This window comes from Danio rerio, chromosome 23, assembly GCF_049306965.1.
Source record: "Danio rerio strain Tuebingen ecotype United States chromosome 23, GRCz12tu, whole genome shotgun sequence".
Classification (NCBI taxonomy): Eukaryota; Metazoa; Chordata; class Actinopteri; order Cypriniformes; family Danionidae; genus Danio; species Danio rerio.
The window spans coordinates 5,064,969-5,085,055 of record NC_133198.1 but is presented as its reverse complement, the minus strand read 5'-3'; the positions used below and the strand labels follow the sequence as shown (position 1 = coordinate 5,085,055).

The following is a 20,087-nucleotide window of genomic DNA, read 5'->3' as shown; positions in this document are numbered from 1 at the left end:
AGTCCAGTAGTAAAACGAGGAACACCTGGTCCACCTCTTTCCCAGCTGGTCAGTGCAAGCTGCGACTGGTCAAGCACCAGCTACATAAGCCACACTATCACAATAAAGCCGCAGTCACACTAGAGTTTGAGCTTGCGAAGTTCTGTAGTACGGCGTTGCGGAAAGGGGTGGGATTAAACAAGATGATTAGACATTTAAAAGAGGGAGCGATTAGTCTCTATTTTAAATTTCTGTCCTGTTGTTTCTGTCCTGTTTTGAGGTCATGTTTTGATTTTCGATTGGTCTCACGCAGTCAAGTGATGCAATTTCGCAGGAAAGAGTTCGCAAAGCTTGAACTTTGCAATGCAGTGAATTGCAAAACTTATCGCACGTGCTTGCATTTCCAGTCTTGCATTTGCGTACATATGAATGGAAGTCTATAGGGAGAGAAGTCCAGTGTGACCGCAGCTTAAGAGGGTGAGAAGCATTTAGACAAGCAATACCGCCTATTCTTACCCTATCTCCAGACAGCACCTGTTGACTGATCGGCTTACCAGAATCTCCTTGTTATGAGAGCTCTGGTTGTTCTGATAGTGGCCTTCAGGTCTCCTGAATTGTTGGGTCTGGCATATTGCACCTTCCTTTCAATAATCCATAGGTTTTCCATGGAGTTAAGGTCAGGTGAGTTTGCTGGCCAATTAAGAACAGGGACCAATTTCTCCTTATAGAAAAATTATGGGGCATATAATACAGACCAAATGGACCACTTATAACATGTTTCTGCAGTTGTTTTTGAAATGCAACCCCTCCATGTGAAAGATCTGTAATGTTACATATATGTCACATTGGGCGTTTATAATACATTTTTCATGTTACATATATGTCACATTGGGCTTTTATTTCACAATTGAAAAAAAAATACATTTTGTCAGTTTTATTTGCTACATAACCTTTTTTTTAAGTTTATTTGCTTCTCCATAACATATTTCAAAGCCCCATAACTGTGACTAATACATTTTGCAACAACTCTTTCGAAACATTAAAATTCGACCTTTTTTGGTATATGGTTGTTCGTGTATTGTTTACACAACTTGAAAATGTGTGAACTAAATAAAAATAAAAAACTAACTCCCAGCAACACAGTGGCCCAGTGGGTAGCACTTTTGGCTCACAGCAAGAAGGTCACTGGTTCGAGTCTCGGCTAAGTCAGTTGGCATTTCTGTGTGGAGTTTGTATGTTCTCCCCATGTTCGCGTGGGTTTCCTCCAGGTGCTCTGATTACCCCCACAGTCCAAAGACATGTGTTAAAAGTGAATTGAATAAGCTAAATTGGCCATAGTGTATGCGTGTATAAATGCAAGTGTGTGTGGGTGTTTCCCAGAGCTGGGTTGCGGCTGGAAGGGCATCAGCTATGTAAAACATATGCTGGATAAGTTGGAGGTTCATTCCGCTGTGGTGACCCCTGATTAATAAAGGGACTAAGCCGAAAAGAAAATGAATGAATGAGCTACCTCACACTGAAGGTAACATGTTAAACATGCACCTGTTGTCATGCAGGTTCCTGTGAAGTCCTGTTGGAAAATGAAATCTGTATCTTCATAAAGCTGGTCAGCTGCAGGAAGTACAAAGTTCTATAAAACAGGGGTTCTCAACTGGTTTGGCCATGGGACCCACATTTTTACATGGTCATCAAGCAGCGACCCAAATTTTTAGGAACTATAATACAATTTTAGGAATTATAATTAATTTGTATTTATTTGTTAACATACACAAGTAGTAACAGATAAATCATAAGAAAATCACCAAGACTTACAAGTAAACAATATTTTATTGCTGTCATTTAACACAATGTATCCAATTACAGAGTAAAACCGACAAATTCTGTAAACAGTGGTTAGGGTGAGGTAAGGTTCAGTTAATAAAACTATTGCGCTACTTGACTTATTTTGTCGTACTTGCGCTTTGATTTATTTGTTGCTATAATTAATTAAAATTTCATATGTCAAACGGTACGGTTGTCGTGCACGCATTTCAAAATAGAAGTCAAAATAAAAATGAAACTTTTGTTGTCTTTGTGACCACACACACTCCACGACCCACTGAAAATGTTCCTGCGACCGACTTTTGGGTCATGACCCACCAGTTGAGAAACACTGCTCTAAAACTTTCAAGTAAAGAGCTGTGTTGAATCTTTGACCTAAAAAACCCAGTGGAACAACACCAGCAATCGATATGGCACCCCAAACCATCACTTACTATGGAAACTCTACACAGGACCTCAAGCAACCTTAATTGTCTTCTCTCTCTTTCTTTATTTCTTTCTTTGGACTCTGGGACCCTGATTTTCAAAAGAAATGCAAAATTTACTTTCATTAGGGAATATAACTTGGACCACTCAGCAGCAGTCCAGTGTTTAGCCCAGGTGAGACGCTGGCTTCAGTTCAGTCTTCAGAGATGAAGTTCAATTTAGTTCAGTTCAGGGTAATGCACAGTCATAATTCCCTGTTTATTTTCTACCCAATTAAGTTAATTAGGTTAACTAGGCAGGTTAGGGTAATTAGGCAAGTTATTGTATAACGATGGTTTGTTCTGTAGACTATCGAAAAAAATAGCGTAATGGTCTAATAATTTTGTACTTAAAACACATGAGACTTTCTCCAGTAGAAAAAATATTATCAGACATACTGTGAAAATTGATTGTGAAAATATTCAAAGGGGGGCTGATAATTCTTCAACTGTAAATGTTTCTACTGCAAGCCGAAACACTGAACTGCAGTTCCACCAATGCGTAGCTCGAGTAGTCCCAAGACAATGGCAGCGATGGGTAAAAACAAAGCTCACCAACTGATGGGGAAAAAAAAAAAAAAACTTGAGAGAAAACAGGCTCAACTAGGCAGAATCATTTCTCATCTGTAAACTCTTTTTGTAAATTGCCTTTGTCAAAATAATAAGTACTGTGTGTTTGCAGATTAGCACCTGATTTGTTTTTTTTTTTTAAACTGAAGAATAAGCACTGAGTCAGTACTTTTAGAGAACATCTACGACAGAAAAACACGTCACAATCTACACACTTCCAGAAGTCAGCAGATATATTCTGTAGTTCCATCAGAAATGCATATCTGGCGCAAAAGCCTCAGAGGAATACTTAATATATTTTGCTGATTAAAAATAAAAAGAGATTTATTTAATTTTTATGTTGTTCCAGACTTGCAAATCCTTTTTTTTTTCGTGGAACACAAAAGAGATGTATTGAAGAATGTGCGAGTCACTCTTTTGCATGGACTTTCAATGAATGTGCCAATTATGTGCCTTTAAAACACAAACACAAGTTTCAAAACCCTAGGATAAATTGGTCTAAATTCTTCATCCCAACTCCTCTAATGTCCTATTACCGTGTTGCTGGCAACATAAAGCCAGTGAAGTTGTGTTTTTTTTATGGTACTTTGATTAGTCAGCACTTCAGAATCAGATAGACTGATCAGCTGTAGGCTCTAGTTCAGTCATCTGAAGCGTTGTCATACAGTGTTATGCCTGAATTCCATCATTAGTCTAGCATTTATTAAAACAGACTATATCTGAAGTGTTTGGAAGTAGCTTGCACTTTCCTCCTGTTGGAAAACATCATATGAACAATGTTTAGTGGCTCAATGTATTACACAGTGTTTTTAAAAGACTAAACATTGTATTGATATAGTGTACAACCAAGCACATGCGGTCAGAAAAAAAACGAGTCGCAGGTAATGAAGTATTTAGCTTTTCTCCCATAGCAAAGCCTGTCTAAGCAAAATGCCAGCATGCGTCTGTAGCTATGATCAAGCTCTGCCTCTTTCCCCTTGTTTGGTATGCTGCCCCTACTGAAATAAAAAAACAGCTTAAACCAGCCTAGGCTGGTTGGCTGGTTTTAGCTGGTCGACCAGGCTGGTTTTAGAGGGGTTTTGGCCATTTCCAGGCTGGTTTCCAGTCATTTCCAACCTGGTCTTAGCTGGTTAGGCTGGGAGATGACCAGCTAAACCAGCTTGGCCAGCCTAGCCAGGCTGGGAGCCCAGCCAAAACCAGCTATACCCAGCTTAAACCAGGCTGGTCAAGCTGGTTTTAGCTGGATTTAGCTGGTCACTTTCCAGCCTGTTTCCCAAATTGCGCTAGAGTGTCGCCTCTTGGTGATTCTATGCTCTTTGGTAAGAAGGCAAAACGGTGGCTCAGTGGTTAGCACTGTCACCTTACAGCAAGAAGGTTGCTAGTTCAAGTCCCAACTGGGTCAGTTGGCACTTCTGTGTGGAGTTTGCATGTCCTCCCCGTGTTTGCGTGGGTTTCCTCCAGGTGCTCTGGTTTCCCCTGCAGTCCAAAAACATAGGTGAATTGAATAATCTAAATTGGCCGTAGTGTGTGTGTGTGTGTGTGTGTGTGTGTGTGTGTGTGTGTGTGTGTGTAAATGAGTGTGTATGAATGTTTCCCAGTACTGGGTTGTGGCTGGAAGGGCATCCGCCGTTTAAAACATATGCTGGATAAGTTGGCGGTTCATTCCACTGTGGCGACCCCTGATGAACAAAGGGACTAAGCTGAAGGAAAATGAATGAATGACTAAAGTTAGAACTGTCCTTTTCTCCCACTCATTCTAAAATATGCTCTGCAGCACTTGAAGGTCATGCAACTGGGCCACTGCAGCTTCAGGCCTGACTTTCTCAAAGGCACAGCGAGCTAAATAAGACTGAAAAAAAGTTACGTTTTTCAATTATTTATTTATTTTATTAGATTTTACTCTTTTAAAATCCATGGAAACAGAAAGTTGCTGCAGATTATTGTTTTAGATGGATGACTTATTACTGAAAGGAAGTGCTGTGTAGAAAAGGAGGCAGGGTTTTGTGCTCCTCTCTTCTTTCACTCACAGCAACAGTTGGAGGGGTGTGGGCACTAGCATTAGACTTCAAACCACATCATCAAAAAAAAAAAAAAAAAAAAAAAACTTACAATATTTGTATTAAAAATTTAAAAGTTAATCAATGATCTGCACAAGAAGTTTGGCCATAGGAGAAATGGTTGTGCCCAACCGAGCCTGGTTTCTCTCGAGAATTTTTATCCTTCACTTTTGTCAGTTGGTGGAGTTTGTTCCACGCCACTGGCTAAAAAAAATACAATCTTGATAATAGGCCTACTTGTGTAGTGTAGTTGTGCAAATCATGTTCAGGGAAAGGTTATTAACATTTTTTTCACCAGTAGGCCTATTATAAAGCATCTTTTTTGTATATGATATGTAAATGACCCATATAGCTTTACTTTGACATTTCTTTGAGTGAGAATGACGTCGACTGCAACTTTCTGTCATATACCACGGCCACCAAAATTATATCATTAGTACTGTACCATTTGGCAGTGGAGACACAAGCCTGATAAAAGGTGGCGCCTCCATACTGAACTGAACTGTACCATTCAGTGAAAACAAGGGCTTAAATAGGATGCCAGAGTTTAAACGGATCTCAATGTAGATGATATGCAGGATGGAAATCGATGACCAGAATGTAATATGTTACAACTCTGTGATCAGCTGCACCTCAACAATTAATTTTATACGTTTAAATGTTTTTAAAACAGTGCATGTTTGTAATAAAGTGAGTAAAATCACTATAGGATTCTTAACTGCTCAGGGTTTCTGCTGGTTCTTAATGTCTTAAATCTCAAAAATCCAAATTTTAGGCCTTAAAAAGTCTTAAATTCACTAAAATATTGTGTTGTAGGTTTTAAATCTTTTTTAAACAGGTCTTAATTTTCCTTTGTTTATAAATTGCTACCCAACCTGGCCAAAACCCATACAATCATCAATAATCCATCTCAATAAAACTGTGAACTCTTTTTTTAAATGGTAATTTTTAAATCCATTTATCATAATGGTTTATTTATTTTCCTTAAAATAACATTTCTTTAAAAGTTTTCTATGTAGATTTAGTTTATTTTAGTTTTTAAAACTTTTAAAACATTTGTTAATTTTTTTTTTATTTTAAAGAAAGTTTATGTTGAAAAAAGTGTATGGATGCAAGTAGAGCTCAAATGTTTTTACACAATATTTAACATATTTTGAATTTAACATATTTTTTATTATTATTGTATTATTGTATTATTAAATGTATTAAATTATAATAAAAAAAATTTATAGGGCAAATAAAAATCTTTTCTATCTTGGCCATTTGAAAATCCCTCATGCTTTAGGGCTTTATGAGTCTAAAATTTCAATCATTATGGTCTTAAAATGTCTTAAAGTCTTAAATTTAACTCTTCTGAAACCTGCAGAAACCCATTAAATGTGCATATGTGAATGAGTGTGTGTGTCTGTGTGTGTGTGTGTGTGTGTGTGTGTGTGTGTGTGTGTGTGTGTGTGTGTGTGTGTGTGTGTGTGTGTGTGTGTGTGTGTGTGTGTGTGTGTGTGTACTGCAAACAGCATTTGGGTGTGACTCATCATTTTCAGAAAGGCTTGAATAGACTCCACCACAAATACATCAAATAAACTTACTTCATATTTTTGACTAGTGCCCTTATTTACCGATTCAATTGGAGGGACTGGAGGAGTTATTGCAGAAAAGCCAAGCACATAGACAGATTTGGGGATCGACGACAACCAGAGGTGGGACCCGGATATACCACACTAGGGAGGAGAGATGCAAACACTGGAGATCACAGGGAAAGGTAAGTAAACTTGGAATATACATGGTGGGCCATTTATATGGATACATCTTAATAAAATGAGAACAGTTGGTGATATTAACGTCATGTTTGTGGCACATTAGTATATGTGAGGGGGCAAACTTTTCAAGATTGGTGGTGACCATGGTGGCCATTTTGAAGTTGGCCATCTTAGTTTTTTTCAATAGAAAAGGGTCATGTGACACATCAAACTTATTGGGAATTTCACTAGAAAATCAATGGTGTGCTTAGTTTTAATGTAATTTAATCTTTCATGAGTTATTCACAAGTTTCTGACCACTTATAAAATGTGTTCAATGTGCTTCCCATTGTGTTGGATTGTCAATGCAACCCTCTTCTCCCACTCTTCACACACTGATAGCAACACCGCAGGAGAAATGCCAGCACAGACTTCCAGTATACGTAGTTTCAGGTGCTGCACATCTTATATCTTCACAAAATAGACAACAAACATAGTCGGGCCATTCTTCATCAGTGGAAACCTCAAGGCCACTGGATATTTGACATTGCTACATGATGATGTGTTTCCCTCTTTATGCACTGAAGCTGGCACGTTGCCTGAGTCTTTCCAGCAAGATGGTGCACCACCACATTATGGTTGTCAGGTCCGAGCATTTCTAGATGAACAGTTTCCTGAAAAGTGAATTGGTCATCGTGGGCCAGTTGAATGGCCCCCAAGGTCTCCCGATCTGACCCCCTTAGACTTTTATCTTTGGGGTCATCTGAAGGCAATTGTCTATGCCCTGCTGAAAAATCCAGCTTAAACCAGCCTAGGCTGGTAGGCTGGTTTTAGCTGGTTGACCAGCCTGGTTTTAGAGGGGTTTTGGCCATTTCCAGGCTGGTTTTCAGCCATTTCCAGCCTGGTCTTAGCTGGTCAGGCTGGAAAATGACCATCCAAATCCAGCTAAAACCAGCTTGACCAGCCTGGTTTAAGCTGGATATAGCTGGTTTTGGCTGGACTCCCAGCTTGGCTTGAGTGGTCAAGCTGGTTTTAGCTGGTCATCACCCAGCCTGACCAGCTAAGACCAGGCTGGAAATGGCTGGAAACCAGGCTGGAAGTGGCCAAAACCCCTCTAAAACTAGCCTGGTCGACCAGCTAAAACCAGCCAACCAGCCTAGGCTGGTTTAAGCTGGATTTTTCAGCAGGGTGTTGTGAAGGTACAAGATGTGCAGCACCGGAAACTACTGATACTGGAAGCCTGTGCTGGCATTTCTCCTGCGGTGTTGCTATCAGTGTGTGAAGAGTGGGAGAAGAGGGTTGCATTGACATTCCAACACAATGGGCAGCACATTGAACACATTTTATAAGTGATCAGAAACTTGTAAATAACTCATAAAAGATTAAAGTTACATTAAAACCAAGCACACCATTGTTTTTCTTGTGAAATTTCCAAGGAGTTTGATGAGTCACATGACCCTCTTCCTATAGAAAAAAACAAAAGTTGAATCCAAAATGGCCGACCTGAAAATGGCCACCGTGGTCACCACCAATCTTGAAAAGTTTGCACCCCCACATATACTAATGTGCCACAAACAGGACGTTAATATCACCAACCATTCCCATTTTATCAAGGTGTTTCCATATGAATGGCTTACACTGTGGTATTAGACACTGACCTTGAGGAGAGTGCAGTCCTTCTTATAGCAGCAAGGCCGGACACTTAGTAAGAGTTGGTGGGGAAATTTGTGGTCCTTGAGTGATGACCACTTAGGACTTCCATAGGATTCTAACATTTTCAGAATATATATATATATATTCTGAAAATGTATATATATATATATATATATATATATATATATATATATATATATATATTCTGAAAATGTTAGAATCCTATGGAAGTCCTAAGTGGTCATCATTCAAGGACCACAATATATATATATATATATATATATATATATATATATATATATATATATATATATATATATATATATATATATATATATATGTATGTATATATGTATGTATATATATATATATATATATATATATATATATATATATATATATATATATGTATGTATATATGTATATATATATATATATATATATATATGTATGTATGTATATATATATATATATATACATATATACATATATATATATATGTGTGTGTGTGTGTATATATATATAAGTATATATATATATATATATATATATATATATATTATATTGTGCTTAACAGAAGAAAAAAATCAAGCAGGTTTGGAACCTGTGAAGGATGAGTGCATGATGACAGAACTTTTATTTTTGGTAAACTATCACTTAACACAAGACATTACATTGCGATGTCATGATAAAAATGTTTCACATATAATGATGAACATTAACAGTCAGCATATGAGTAATTCTAGAATTGTAGGTATATTTTGTATCTTGCACGCATATCAGCATGTTGTTGCAGACCCCTAAAACCAAAATATTACCTTTTTTAATGCAAAATAGGGGCTCTTTAAAACATGTTACAACTCTCTGTGATCAGCTGCACCTCAATAAATAATTTTAGATGTTTAGAATGTTTTAAAACAGTGCATGTTTTTAATAAAGGGAATAAAATCACTATATAATTCTTAACCTCTATAATCACCAAGTCCGCATTGTGTCAATAAATGCGCATGTGTGTGTGTGTGTACTGCAAACAGCATTTGCGTGTGAATAGACTCCACAAATACATTGAACAAACTTACTTGGTATTTTTGACTAGTGACCTTAATTCAGCTTTATCCATGTCTGTCTCTATCACTGACGACTGTTTATCTGATGTAAAGCATGAGAAGCAGACACGCATGTGGGCAGGGGGAAGCAGCTCATTTGAATTTAAAGCAACAGGTTGCAAAAACAGCTACATTATCCTCCCCAGACAACAAAATGAGCAGATTCTACATTATATACTGATGGGTATTTTGAGCGGAAACATTACAGATACATTTTAGTGACAACAAAGACTTATCTTACATCTTGTAAAAGGGGTAAAATAGGTGCCCTTTAAATATCAATTGTGAAAATATTTGCTCCCTTACTAAATTTGGACCAGTTCTTTATTAACCAGTTTAAGGAAAATTAATGGAAATGTACCCACAATTATGGAATTAATCATATGACACAAACATTTAGGACCAGAAAAGACACAAGTAATCTACGCCGCTCAAAAGTGTCCATGTTTGCGTTTATGACTATTATACATTTATACAGCAACTTCAAAAATGATAACACATGGCAGTGGATGGAGCTAGCAAAACTAGCACACTGCTCCACACCTAAGCAAGGGCCTGTAGAAGCACTTATGTGTAGTTAAAGTCATACATTTAGCAGCAGAAACAGCACATGAACACTGGCGTCCGTCTTCTTTTGGTAAACAAACAAAGAGCTGAACACAGAGAAGGCAAGTGGTGCATCGGCTCTGATTAGCACAGGGGAAAGCAGGGTTTTTTAAAGGCACCTCCTCATGGACAGGTGGAGGAGAAGGGGAACAGTCCACAAGCCCCTACTCTATGTTTGGCAAACTGGGGTCCACAGAGGCAAACCAGCCTCCTTTAAAGCTTCATCCACATCTTTTTGTTTCATCAGGGCTGTAAGGAAAGAATAAATAGTACTACGTGACAGACTGAAAGTAATACATAAATCAATCTGCTGTCAGTTACACAAGTCAGAATTATAAGCCCTCCTGATTTATTGCCCCTATATATATATATATATATATATATATATATATATATATGAGCAATCCAGCGTTATGGATGTGACATTTGCAGTAAAAACTCAAAACATAATTTCACACAGAAAGTATATGTTGACATTATATCGAAACTTCTGTTTATATTTTCCAAAATAGCTCACCACAGAGTTATGGGAGCAGAAAAATATCAATATGTAAACATGTTTTATATTTTAAATTAGGAAAATAAACATGCGTTATGGATGTGACAAAAAAGTTTGCGAATTTACAGTCGACAACAGATTATTTAGAAATTCTGACAGTTAAACTGCACAACCCAAAAGACACAAAGCTCATCAAACAGGTATGAGTCGGCTCACTATAGAATTAAAATGATTGATTTTATTTAATTTGACATTTTTGCATTTATGAAGAAAAAGTGTCGTTATGGATGTGACACGTTTCCGTTATGGATGTGACAGCTGTGAAATTGCCACTTGTGTGATTTTGGCAAATTAAATATAATAGTTTGAAATACTGACAGATACATTCACGAGTATTTTTACAGTACTGTAAAATACTTGCTAACACAAAAAATGTAGAAACGGTTTGTCTATTTTTGCTGAAAACTAAATATTTTTTTATGGTAAGGTTGACATTTGCTTGGAATTGCCCATATATATACATATATGTGTGTGTGTGTGTGTGTGTGTGTTTGTGTGTGTGTGTGTGTCTATATATATATATATATATATATATATCCCCATTAAATTAAAAAAACAATAGAATCAAAGAAGCGAAACAGTGGAGCAGTAGGTAGTGCTGTCGTCTTATAGCAAGAAGGTCACTGATTTGCGCCTCGGCTGGGTCAGTTGGCATTTCCGTGTGGAGTTTGCATGTTCTCCCTGCCTTCGCGTAGGTTTCCTCCGGGTGCTCCGATTTCCCCCACAGTCCAAAGACATGCGGTACAGGAGAATTGAGTAGGCTAAATTGTCCTTAGTGTATGACTGTGAATAGGTGTGTGTGGATGTTTCCCAGAGATGGGTTGCAGCTGGAAGGGCATCCGCTGCATAAAAACATGCTGGATAAGTTGGCGGTTCATTCCGCTGTGGCGACCCCGGAGTAAAAAAGGGACTAAGCCGAAAAGAAAATGAATGAATAGAATCAAAGAATACAGTATTGTCAACTCAAAATGTAGTTATACACATATTTAATGAGTCAGAACTCATCAACGCTGGAACACTGATTTTGCTTGTTTGTTTGTTTTTATTCGGTCTTGGCAATTTCTTTTTAGCAAAGGTTCCAAAGTAGCCTAAATATAGAAAATCCTACTGAAAATAATGGGGCAGCAAGGAGTGTTGCTGCGATCAAACTAGAGAAAAGGGGCGGGATTAAACAAGTTAAAAAAAAGCAAGCGATTGGTCCATGTTTTAAATTGCTCTCCAGAGATCCAGAGGTCATGTTTTGATCTTGGATTGGTCTCACGCAGTCATGTGATATAATTTAACAGGTCAGAGTTCACCAAGCTTAAACTTTCCAACGCAGTGAACTGCGGAGCTTTTCGAAAGAGCTTGCGTTTCCGGTCTGACACATTAGCGTGCGTATGAATGGAAATCTAAGGGGTGAAAAGTGCAGTGTGACCACAGCTTAAGTGTGTTGGAGCAGGGTTGGAACTAAACTGTGCAGGGCCTCCAGGATCTAAGTTTGACTCCCCTGATCTTTATCAATCGTTGATTGGCTCCTGCAGTAGAAGGTGAGGTTTGCTTTGCTATGGAGCGCTCATTGGATTTTTCATTAGATAATTCTATAGTCTTTAGGTGATAGTGTAAGGGGCATAAATCTTTTTAAAATCTTTAATAAAGGAAAAACATGTAGACATGTATACTTGACCATCTGCATTGTTAGTTTTTGATCAATAATTGGGTTAAAACATGAATGCAAATTCATCAATAAAGTTGTAAACATGGTTTACTGGTTTGTATGTAAACCAGGTCAGCGGGTTATGTCAATGAGCTGATTTAGTGTGTTATCAGTGCACTGATGTGAGGGGAAAATGAGTGGAAATTGTTCTCAATGGGAAAAAGTGAGACAGGATCTGCTCGTGGACTCATGCAGCCGTGCAAAAAGAGTTCCTCAGACACAGCTTGTCCTAGATTCCTCAATGACATGCGCAATGTTGCTAGAGATCTGATGGATGGATGCTTGTATGTCTCTCTGCATTTACACACAGGGTCAGAAATGAAATGTAGAGTCTGACCTTTTCATTTCTGCACAGACAGCATCTGGTATATTCATCTGATAGCTTTGACGTTTAGACACTTTTTTTTTTTCATGCTGAGCTCACTTCATCTGCTCTAGTATCACAAAAAACAGGACGCTGGAGTAAAAAAAGAGGGTGCAAGTGTAAGGAAACCAGGCCAGGAACTCATGGACAATGTGACATCTCTCTCTCTTTCTCTCTCTCTCTCTCTCTCTCTCTCTCTCTCTATATATATATATATATATATATATATATATATATATATATATATATTATACGTACAACAGTTCTGTCTGGCTCTTGAATCTGATTGGCTGATAGCCGTGCGATATTTCGCCAGTAAAGTCACACAAAGGCCTCTTCACCCTTCACCTCTTTGTATTACTCCGCCAACATACGGCCAGCAACAGAGACACTACAGTTTGACAAATATTACTGTTTTTAGACAACAAAATGTATTTTTGAGGCTTTTTTAGTCGAGAATGTAGCTGTTTAGATTGCAACTATGCAGTTTATTTGTTAGAATAGTGCCTATTTTAAAATATTTACAATTTCTGAGAGAGCTGGTCGGCAATAGTTGACGTTTTCTATCCACAAGATGGCGACAAAACCGCATAATAAGCCCTTATGCTGTGTTCACATCAGACGTGGAACGCGCGGATAAATCGCGCTATTTGCGTGTAAATAGCCGCGTGAACATTTGAGTTTACTCGCTTCATTCGCGCATCAAACCCCGCTTCATTCGCGTGTCAAATTCCCTTCAGAACAGACGCGGATTCGCGTGATGGGCAGGGCTTCTGTCTGCCCGAAGACTCTAGCTTCATAGCTAAATGGCTAACATGGATTTTATGAAGAAAATAACCATGTTTATGTGCTTTATGAAGACTGAAAAACAGCGTCCATACGTTTAGGGTTGTGTCTGAGTCCACTACATCTTTTCAGAGATGCATTCAGCTCTGCGAGCTCATAAACTCCTCCAGAAACTGAACCTGGATGACGGAGGCTTTCAGCGGTGCTTCTGACTGAGCCAAGCCCAGTTTGATGAACTGTTGTCGGTGAAGGCTGGAGGATTTCCCTCGGAACACCGACAACAGGTTCTACGTCACAATCACGCCCCCACAAGAGCAAGCTTCTGATTGGTTAACGCGGCGCGAATGTACGCTGAAGTTCAGATTTTCGAAATCGAGAGATTTGCGCGAAACGATCGTTAAGCGTGTCAAACGCACAAAACGCTCAATTCGCCTCGCGCCATTCGCGCGTATCGCGCCGCAGGATGTCTATTCGCGCGTTTGCATTGACTTAACATGTAAATCACTCGTGCTTGACGCGCGTGCCGTGTCTGGTGTGAACGCAGCATTATGCTTAGAAGATATAGCAGTCAGATTTCTAACTACAGAAGATCATATCAATATTAAACTGGTAAGCACACATGCAAACACTTCAGTTTTTCATAGGTGTATCCTGTATTTCCGACCTGTCTCCCACAACCATCCCATTTTTATTTCTTCCTAAAAAAACTCCTGTAATTTCACCCACCCCCCTCTTTGGTATAGACTGTAAATTCAACACCCCCGGGTTGCCAACTTCGGTACGGTAATCGATCGAAGCGGCCGCCCAAAACCTGCTGCATCCTATCCCGGTTCTCAACCTCACCCCCGAACACCTTTTCCTCTCCGGTCTCCCGGATTTTCAGAGACATGTTGGCAGGAAAAAAGGGTTTTTAGACTCTCCTTGTTTGATTTCATTATTTATATACATGATTGTGCCGTTGAACTGTTGTATAAACGCAATATCACACTCGTAGCGTTGCGATATGGTTGTATATCAGCACTGGTGGGACACAAGGCACGCCTCCCACCAGTGCTGATATACAGCCATATCGCACTGCTACGAGTGTGATATTGCTCATATATATATATATATATATATATATATATATATATATATATATATATATATATATATATATATATATATATGTATATGTTAGGGATGGCACAATTGTCAATATAATATTGATCCATTCGGTATGACATCCACAGTTCAATACACGCTTGTGAATTGAGTTTTTTCCGGTTTTACTTTTAAATAATTTGAGTGCGAATTGACTGTTTGTGTGTGCATGTCTACGAAAGGGCATCCACTGCATAAAAACATGCTGGATAAGTTGGAGGTTCATTCCGCTGTGGCGACCCTAGATTAATAAAGTTACTAAGCCGGAAAAAAATTAATAAATAAATGAATATAACTCTAATCATTAAATATATATATATATATATATATATATATATATATATATATATATATATATATATCAGAATTATTAGCCCCTATTTTAATTTTTTTCTTCTTTTTAAATATTTCCCAAATTATGTTTAGCAGAGCAAGGAAATTTTCACAGTGTGTCTGATAATATTTTTTCTTCTGGAAAAAGTATTATTTGTTTTATTTTGGCTAAAATAAAAGCAGTTTTTAATTTCTTAAAATACATTTTTGGGACAAAATTATTAGCCCCTTTAAGCTATTTTTTTTTTCGATAGTCTACAGAACAAACCACTGTTATACAATAACTTGCCTAATTACCCTAACCTGCCTAGTTAACCTAATTAACCTAGTTAAGCCTTTAAATGTCACTCTAAGCTGTATAAAAGTGTCTTGAAAAATATCTAGTAAAATATTATTTACTGTCATCATGGCAAAGATAAAATAATTCAGTTATTAGAAATAGGTTTTTAAAACTATTATGCTTAGAAGTGTGCTGAAACAATCTTCCCTCCATTAAACAGAAATTAGGGGAAAAAATAAACAGGGGTGCTAATAATTTAGGGGAGTTAATAATTCTGACTTTAACTGTATGTGTGTGTATTTATGTATATGTATCATGTAATGTTTTATTCTTTACTTAATTTTAATTACAAAAAACAACTATGGTAGGCACTGCAACTACTCAGACTGGGTTAGCCATCACCCTAATTAAATAAAGGTTTTGTTAATTATTACAGAAGAAATAGAAGATGAGTTCTTCAACATGTAAACACAGTCAAATCTACAGTAATACTCTGAGCCACATGGTGGCAGCACCGACATCACAAACACCTCAAATCAATATCAACTCAGGGTGAGCAGAAGACTGAGGTGTGGCAGATGCACTATCGCAGCTTACATAGGCCTATCAATAAAACACTAGTAAAATGATTTTAAAAAAAGCATTAAAATACAGTCGCAATTATATTCTACACATTTTAAACTTGGATTTACCTGTTTATGAAGACAAGGCGTGATGTCCATCCTTTAGAGAACAGAGATGGCAGCTTCTCATTTTGGTGTAGAGACAGCGGCCCCTTGTGACCAATCAGCGTATTTCTCTGCTTTCCACCCATTCATTATTTCACGCATGTCTGTGTTTTGTTGATAACAGTTCAGTGATGAAATGATCTCATATTGCACTTTATTCCAGAGTATGTGACTTAATGGAGATTCAGTTCCATTCCAGAATTGATTGATCGCGTTGTGGCTCTCTACTTAGACAAGAAAATCTGTTTTCACCAGTTCACAAAATCCAGCAGGATCTTCCGTCAAACCGACCTACAAACAGTCTTGCAGATTATTTAAAACAAAATGCAAATAAATAAATAAAAATTATATATATATATATATATATATATATATATATATATATATATATATATATATATATATATATATATATATATATATATATAAATAAAAAAAATTAACGATGCCATGGCAACAATAGACCCTATCGTCGCTATGGAGATTGCATCACTACAACGTGATTAGATGTATCCAGTGGAAAGCGCTCGGTCTCTGTATGGCAAGCCGCTTTAACATTCAACCGCTATATTTTTATAAGTTAATTTTTATTTACTAGTGTCTTTTGCATTAAATTGTAGTGCTTAGTTATTACCCACTAGTGCTTCTTACTTGATATAGTACTTATTTGTTTCATAACCAATGCCTGTGAAATAGATTAACTTGTTAATTAAGTTGTTCACACTTATATACAGTGGAGGAAAAAATAATTGAACACGTCATGTTTTTTTTCTTCTGGGAATTATATTTGTAGATGAGCTGTTGCAATGGAATTATACCAGGTTTTGGTAAAAACGCAAACAATTTAAACAAAAAAAATCAGATCTGAAAATTAGACACAATGGAGAATCTACTGAACTAACGAAATGCATTTAATACTTCATATTCAAGGCTGTTTTAGGTGATGTTGAGAATGAAGTAACATACATGATTTGTTTTCAGACTTCAACAAAGTGTAAAAATCTTAATGGTTTCCGTGGGTGTCTATCAAATCTGATTTTTATTTTTTATTTTATTACAAATAACTCATTTTTGTAAAGTATCTGGTTTTCTTGTCTTTGCATATACAGTTGAAGCCATAATTATTAGTCCCGCTGAACTATTAGGCCGCTCGTTTATTTTTTATGTAAAGTTTAATACACATTTTCCTTATTCTAAAATTATTTTAATTAAATAATATGTTTCCTTACTGCGTTTATTTTGCACTTTTGCATCAAATTAAGATTTTCAGTTCTTTAGCTGACTGTGATGAAACACTTGTGCCTGTGCCTAGCACTGGAGATTTGTTGCTTGTTCCTGGTGTACAGTACCTGTACCAAACCATAACACCAAAACTGAGGCACATATCGAACTGTGACTTTGGTGTACAGTTACATGTACAGTATATACAGTTGAAGTCAGAATTATTAGCCCCCCTTTGATTTTTTTTTTTTTAATATTTCCCAAATTATGTTTAACAGAACAAGGAAATTTTCACAGTATGTCTGATAATATTTTTTCGTCTGGAGAAAGTCCTATTTGTTTTATTTCGGCTAGAATAAAAGCAGTTTTCAATTTTTTATGAACCATTTTAAGGTCAATAATATTAGCCTCTTTAAGCTATTTTTTTCGATAGTCTACAGAACAAACCATTGTTATACAATAACTTGACTAATTACCCTAACCTGCCTAGTTAACCTAATTAACCTAGTTAAGCCTTTGAATGTCACTTTAAGCTGACTAGATATTTTTCAAGACACTTCTATACAAATATTATTTACTGTCATCATGGCAAGGAGTAAATAAATTAGTTATTATAAATGAGTTATCAAAACTATTATGTTTAGAAATCTGTTGAAAAAAATCTTCTCTTCGTTAAACAGAAATTGGGGGAAAATAAACAGGGGGCTAATAATTCAGAGGGGCTAACAATTCCGACTTTAACTGTATATACACACATTTCTTTCTTTACTTTTTTTTTGCCATTTACAGTTAGGTAAAACTGATTTGTGACTGGTACATATTTTAAAGTTACTCTGTTTTTGATATCATCTCTATAATAATTTCTGACAATTTTAGACCATTTCTGACACAATAGCAACAAATGCATATACTGTGTGTGTGTGTGTGTGTGTGTGTATATATATATATATATATATATATATATATATATATATATATATATATATATATATATATATATATATATCAATCACTTTTGAGACTTCATAAAATATTTTAAGTAATTATTAATTGTCTAGTATAATTTATTTGATAATGTTATGTATATACAGTACTAGTCATTCCTTACTAGTACTTATTTAATATTATTGCAATTATTACTAATACACTGTAAAAAATATATATGATCAGTTAGTCCTGAAAACATATGTTTTTAGGTTATTGTAACTTAATAAACTAAGTTAATCATGTTTTAACTTAATTTCATAAGTTACACAAGCTGTTTAAAGTCAGTTTAACATAATTTAAGTTAAATGGACTCATTCGTTCATTTTCTTTTCAGCTTAGTCACTTTAATAATACAGGGTCGCCACAGCGGAATGAACCGCCAACTTATCCAGCACGTTTTTATGCAGCGGACGCCTTTCCAGCCACAACCCATCTCTGGGAAACATCCACAAACACCCATTCACACACACTCACTACGGACAATTTAGCCTACCCAATTCACCTGTAGCGCATGTCTTTGGACTGTGGGGGAAACCGGAGCACCTGGAGGAAACCCTTGCGAACGCAGGGAGAACATGCAAACTCCACACAGAAACACCAACTGAGCCGAGGCTCGAACCAGCAACCCAGCAAGCTTCTTGCTGTGAGACAACAGCACTACCCCCGATTTAGCTTAACAATGTAAGGCAACCAGGATTTTTTACAGTGTAGTTCTCATCTAACAAGGCAAACCTTGTTTGCTTCCTTATGTTTGTGTTATAAATAGTTTGGATGGTCGAGTAGAAAAAACGTACAATTGTACTAGTTATATAAGAAATCTAAAAACAATTTTAAAAGCACTATTTTAAAAAAAATGTGTGATAATATATACTAAATACAAGTACAAATAAATATCTTATATATAAATATTAATATAAAAATAAGCACAAGTGTCTTATAAAAAAGGTGCTACTGCTTATTAGCACTAATAACCATTGAATAAGTACTAGCACTTAATGGAAAACATACTAGTACTTAATATACTAGACTGCTTAATAGAAAATAAATACTATAACATGAAGATAAATTAATATACACAGCAAACTCAAGTTAATGAAACAATGAAATGATAAATTAGGTGATGACTGATAATAACAATACAGAAACAAAGAACAATAACCGACTTCAGTCGCAAGCAGATGAAATCCGCTGAAATATAATACATTAAATCTCAAAATCTCAGCAGAGGATCTTTAAGAAACTCCACAAACAGCAGCTTTACTTATTACAAATTTGGTAATACAGAGCAAGTTCTCTCTGAACTGAGGATTTTGCTGTGTAGATCAAATGTTAAATTGGCTTGCCGTAGTCTCTACAGCTTGGCATAGTGCTTTTAACTGACAAAGCAAAAGTTCAGTTAGCATCTTTTGCGTCTTTCACTGGTTGATATGGAGTGAAATTTTGACAAGTAATCAACATAATTGAACACAAAATAAGTCATTCTATGACACTGCAACAAGTGATATGTAATATGAGCTATTTTTATAAATATTATATATATATATATATATATATATATATATATATATATTAAATTATATATAATATATATAATTTAAGACAATTAATGATAGCTTTAAATAGGCTACCTCTTCTTTAATTAAAACAAGTGCTTCCCTTTCTATTCTGGTTTGAGTACACCAGACTAATAGCTAATAATTTGTCCTCAACATATACCGTTTTTTGTTGTAAGCTACTTTAACCTGATTTTAGTCAGTGATGCAGTCATTTCACTGGTAAACTACTCATTAGATTTCTTATTAGTGTTTATTACACTTTACTTCGTCATTTCAAAATTAAGAATTAGCAATTTGAGACAATGAATTAGTTTATAATAATGTAAGCAAATGATTAATGGAGTAGATATTACAAAAATAATACTGCTAATTCAGGTTTTAAGAACATTAAAAATACCATGTTTCATTGAACAGTTGAATTGGGTAAATAAAAAAGAGGAAA

At 36.2% G+C, this 20,087-nt stretch overlaps 1 protein-coding gene across 1 annotated transcript in view; it reads right to left on the bottom strand.

The window, feature by feature from the left end:
• Positions 1-6,906: 6,906 nt before the first annotated feature.
• The window catches only part of zgc:113278, an 852,580-nt gene continuing 839,399 nt past the window's right edge, over positions 6,907-20,087 (bottom strand). The window contains exon 12 of the mRNA XM_073938362.1: positions 6,907-7,022. The gene's annotated coding sequence lies outside the window, so the exon portion shown is untranslated. The remainder of the gene's footprint in view (positions 7,023-20,087) is intronic.